The following is a 5604-nucleotide window of genomic DNA, read 5'->3' as shown; positions in this document are numbered from 1 at the left end:
CGTGATAGTGACTTTGATAGACAAAGCAGTTGTATGGTGACCTAGATGGACAAAGCAGCTGTATGGTGACCTAGATAGACAGCTGTATGGTGTCCTAGATAGACAGCTGTATGGTGACCTAGATAGACAGCTATATGGTGACCTAGATAGACAGCTGCATTGTGACCTAGATAGACAGCAGTATGGTGACCTAGGTAGACAGCTCTATTGTGACCTAGATAGACAGCTGTATAATGACCTAGAAAGACAAAGCAGCTGTATGGTGACCTAGATAAACAGCTGTATGGTGACCTAGATAGACAGCTGTATGGTGGCCTCGAGAGACAGCTGTATGGTGACCTAGATAGACAGCTGTATGTTGACCTAGATAGACAAAGCAGCTGTATGGTGACCTCGATATGGTGCAGTTTTATTCATTTCTGCTCTACTGTTTCTAACTCTAAACTTGTTTTGAAATGCGATTATAGCTTTGAGGTTGTGTTGTATCACCATAGAATTTAAAATGTCATTTATAACCCTGACTGATAGATTACCAGATACCAAAGTTATGTTTAAAGACATGGATTCTACCTTAGAAACCAGACTACTCCGTTGTCAATTCATAAACATTTGAACATATTTTGATCAAATGAAGAAGGTACCACTCTAAGGAGTCCTAAAACTGATTGTTAGTAGTTCTGTGATGAAACTGTAATAGGAAGAGGAGTAATGAAAAATATTTGCCCCTGCTGGGTCTCGAACTAGCGTGCTCTCGTTCTCATGACAAACATCCTACCGCTAGGCTAAAGGGAAATTCCCACTAGTCTGAGCGAGTAAGGTGACCTTATACTTTGTACTTTTTACAATAATCCCTTCTTCGCAAAGTCTTCACCCCTGAAAAAAACACAACCCAGGTTCTTCATCTCTAAGGAAGCCTCTCAATCCCCTAAAGCTTATACTTGGAGCGTTCATCAGCACCTAATTTGTAATAGGAGGGATTAATGAAAAATACGCTACCCACATTGGGGCTCAAACTAGCGACCTCTCGCTCTTAAGACAAACATTTTACCGCTAGGGAAGTTTCCACTAGTCTGACCTAGTTAGGTGACCTTCAACTCTCAAATTTACCAAAATGAAGGAAATATTTGTCAGACTTTATAAGTGTAGATGTTTATTATGTAAGTTATTCACGGTCATACTTTCGCGGACTAATCAAACAAACAAATTATGTTATTTCAATATATTGATGTAATATGTTACTTTTAATAGATATTATACTATTTATGCCTTGTTCAACTGTAAACATCGCTGTTTGCATAGGACAGGATAATGTATATACCATTGATGCACCAAGAGCAAGAACCAACCATAAAAGATGAACTTTATTCTTTCTAACTTATCAAATCGTTTCTCTTACTTTACCCTTTTTTATAGTTAAAACCACAAGTGTTTATGGCTTGTAAATGGTTCTGTGATGAAAATGTAAGAAGAAGAAGTAATGAAAAATACCCTAACGAAATGATATTTTTTTCAGACGTTGAACTGATAAAGTTGGTAACAATATAAAAAGACATTACGGATACTATTCGGTTGACATGACTAGTGAAATCAGATGTTTAATTAATCTTAGACAATTCATCCTATAAAAACTATAACATTTAGTGTTGTATATGTGTCCGCTCCTTACCAATTGCGCCTGATAATTCGTTATATTTTCGCAAGGTGGTGCATCACCTAATGATGACAGTCATTCAGAAGATGTTAACGATTACGAGGGACTAAATCTGCCCAGAGGTAAGTCAGTGCTGAAATAATTACATATCAATATTACATGTCACCAGGCAAAAACGAACATATTCAAATATATGAAACAAGCAAAATTTCTATTACCTTTTAATACTTCACTAGTAATATACACTGACGTAATTTTCTTTGTATTCCTGACAATGATGTGTTATTCCATAGGAAAAGAACACGTGTATGACCTGACCGAGAGAAAAGGTGAGGCAGTTCCTGATAAACCGTTTAGTTCGACCACAACAGGTAAGTATCTTCTCTATTCTTCCTAAACTATCGGGGCTCTATCAATACTGATGATGACGCCTCGGGAGGCCTTACGCAGAGCCTTAAAATTGTATCTTTACAGTTATCATGAGTAATTCTAGTGCAAAGTATAGATATAGGGTAAAACCGAGTGTGTGTTTTAGTGTGTAGTGAGGGCTAATATTTTTATATTGGATATTGTGCCTACAAGTCATATGTTGTTAAAAATTGTACTACTGCTATAGGAATTGTGTAATTGTGTGTGGAGAGAAAAAATATGTATCCTTTGTATCAGCTATGTATTTGTATGAGTGAATGTGTGCATCTCGTTTGGAGGTCTGCGGTTTTGAATATATGTGTTGAGTCAACATCACGAATTGGTTTATATTTTTTTAACGGATAATTCTCGTGAAAAGCGCCTTCTTTATAGTTCTCCTACTTGGCTGATCATGTCTGTGATTGAGTTAATGTTCTGGTATATGTTTGTGTACTTACCGTGATGTCCCTCAGTTCTGTTCTATTTGTTTGATAAAGCGTGATATGTTTTAATGTGGCGAGTTTATTTCTATAATTTTTATTTTTCTGTTGCTTTATATAAAATCTTGGAACCTGTTGTTGACATTGACTGATTTACTGTCATGTTAATATTGTCAAATGTCTCCCCCTTTTCACTATTATTTTAACGCCTTTTATTGCCATACATGTCTCCCATATTACTATTATTTTAACACATTTTCCCCTTTATATTTCCATAAGGTGCAACACCTCATCATGACACCCGCTCAGAGGATGTAAATGAATACGAAGGATTGAATCTGCCAAGAGGTAATAGCGTGCTAAAACAACTACATATGAATATAATAGATCGTCAGTAAAAATGAGGGACCACGGTAGCCGAGTGACTCATGTGTCCCGACACTTTATCACTAGCCCTCCACCTCTGGGTAGCGAGTTCGAAACCCGCGTGGGGCAGTTGCTAACCGTAGGTCGGTGTTTTTTTCTCCGGGTACTCCGGCTTTACTCCACCTCCAAAACCAGGCACGTCCTTAAATCAAACTGGCTGTTAATAGGACGTTATACAAAAACAAACAAACAATAAAAATGATTAACAACTAAAACATCACTCTATCACGCTAGAATATATATTTAAGGTGAATCAGAGGAGTATGATTTGAGGACTAAGGTATGGGATATTGATAGTTCAGTTGTAGAACGTTCCGTCATACAGTTGATTATCCAAGGTGTGTAGTTTGAATGATCCTTACCAATTATCAATTAGCGCTGGGTAAACGTGAAAGAACTCACATATGATGTTAAATGATGTAGTCTCTAGCCAATACAATTACTCCTGGCCTCAAAAGGACTACGATATCAGTTTTTACATTACTGCGTTATAACAGATTAATAATTATCTATTGTTCTATCTACACACTGGACACTGGCCAATTGTGTATCCAACACAAAATTGAGGAATAATTCTTGTCGTCTTTAAGTGCTGTAGGGAGGCGCTTGTTAGCTGTTCAAAATTGATGCATTTAAGCTCAGTAGGTCAAAAATCAATTGATGTTACTAAAATAAAACAAAAGTTACACCTTGTTTTCTAACACCTTCTGTACTTAGCCTATGATGTCGACACGTCGAAAACAAATTTATTTCCAGGTGCATGGATAAAAGATCACGGGTTATGTGATTAATAACTTCAAATATAATAACAAGCGGGTTTAAATTTCGTGCCATAAGTTATGCATACACAGGTTTCAAATATGGAAGGAGGCATTGGATTTAAATTCAGGTCAAAGGTCATGTGATATTTAATTTATCATAGAATCGCTTTCATGCTTTCATTTCAATGCAATAACTTCTCTCTTTTTTCTGTCTCTCGCCCGCACCTTTACAATTTACTTACCACTATTACCCATATATTTCCTAAATACTTAAATATAATGTTGTACTATTTTATAGGAAAAGAACACGTTTATGACCTAACCGAAAAACAAACGTTGGACAGTACTTGAACAACTGTCAACTTTATCAATTACAAACGGACGCCAAGATATGTCAGAGGTTAGTATTTTAATCTAGACAGTATTTCGCCGATTGGCGCAAAGGCTTGGACGGCAGATGTAGGTAACTTAACCTAGACACAGACAGCACATCACCTATATACCTCAAGACGTGGATATTAGATGTGGTATGTTAATCTGAATACTTAATATTAACTAATTGACACCACAGATATCGGTATTTTAACCGAAACATTCAGTCAGTATTTTGCCAATGGACGCCAATTACATATAGATTATTTTATTTGAGGAATGATTGTTTTAACCAAAATAGGACTGATATATGTCAGTCAACCAGATAACAAAGGGAACAACAATCAGGACTTTAGTTAAGTTGGTTTCAGCATGTATATACGGAAATTCGTTTAGACGAGAGCATTACTAGGCTTGTCGGGACAAAAACCCAAAGATATTCGATTGTATATGTCTTGTGTCTTAACGACGTGTTTTGTTCCTAATCAACAGATAACTACTAAGGACGGATTTAAATGTCTCAAAGAGAAGGCACAGATCACCAGGCTATCATGTGACGACAATATTCTTGTCTGACTATCCCTTAGAAAATTAAGAACATTGATAAGTTTTTCAGGTCATCCATTAACAAAACATCTTTGTCATATCAAGGTCACATTTTGTTCCAAGGTCTTCCATTATATCTTAGTCACTTATCGTTTCAGGGTTACAATTGTATCGAGGTCTAAATATCTACCATGGGATTAAACTCGACGGCGCCATTTTGAAAGGACTAATTAGCGTAATTTAAGAGTTTTCTGCTGTTATCGGAGAATCTGTGCGCATGAATAATTAACGTCAAGTGAGTATCTTGTCAAAACCTAGTCAGAATATTACAGAAATACAGCAAAATAACCAATTTATCTATCTCCGCTTCGATTGTGAAAATCGGCAAGTTTCAATGAGGTGAAAGAAAGGTTCGCACTGATTGGTCAAAAACGGAAAACTTATGTTCTCACTGCAAAGCCTATATTTGCACTGCGAAATCAGATTTTTCACTGCTCATCGCTGCAATGAAATATAAGTGTTATCAGTTTGATTAATTTCTATATTTCACTTGCAAAAATGCAATAAAATTATCTAAAATTATATCAATGACATGTCCCATTTACATATATATAATTGGTTAAGGTCGAGTATGGAGGGCAAGATGTCTATGTTATCATTCACCTATATCTCAATACGTTTGTATATTTTACAATTTCATGTTGTAATTCTAAAAATAAATTTTCTTATTCATACTTTTTTGTTTGTTTTAAACATCTACATCAGTAACAGCAGAATTTATCCGGATCAACCTGTGTGAATTAAATTTGCATTTCATAAATTTCAGTAATGTATGAAAGTGGCTAAAAATGCATTTTACATTTGCTCTAGGATGTCACTATAATGCTTGTAGATAACAGAATAGAGAAAGTGTACATAATCATATCAATTCAGAAACAAGCGTACAGATGAACCATAGGTCAGTCACAAAAGTGTACAGAATAAAATTCACACAGTGTAC

General features: G+C 35.8%; 1 long non-coding RNA gene across 1 annotated transcript; it reads left to right on the top strand.

Annotated features, from left to right (window-relative positions):
• The first annotated feature begins 1681 nt into the window (after positions 1–1681).
• On the top strand, positions 1682–5338 carry LOC117315530. Its single transcript, XR_004529713.1, has 5 exons — positions 1682–1773; positions 1945–2022; positions 2779–2847; positions 3985–4086; positions 4551–5338. It is a non-coding gene; the product is annotated as an uncharacterized LOC117315530 (long non-coding RNA).
• Positions 5339–5604: the final 266 nt, after the last annotated feature.

This window comes from Pecten maximus, chromosome 17 (assembly GCF_902652985.1).
Source record: "Pecten maximus chromosome 17, xPecMax1.1, whole genome shotgun sequence".
Lineage (NCBI taxonomy): Eukaryota > Metazoa > Mollusca > Bivalvia > Pectinida > Pectinidae > Pecten > Pecten maximus.
Note: the sequence above shows the minus strand (reverse complement) of the source record. Positions and strands in the feature narration are given on the sequence as shown.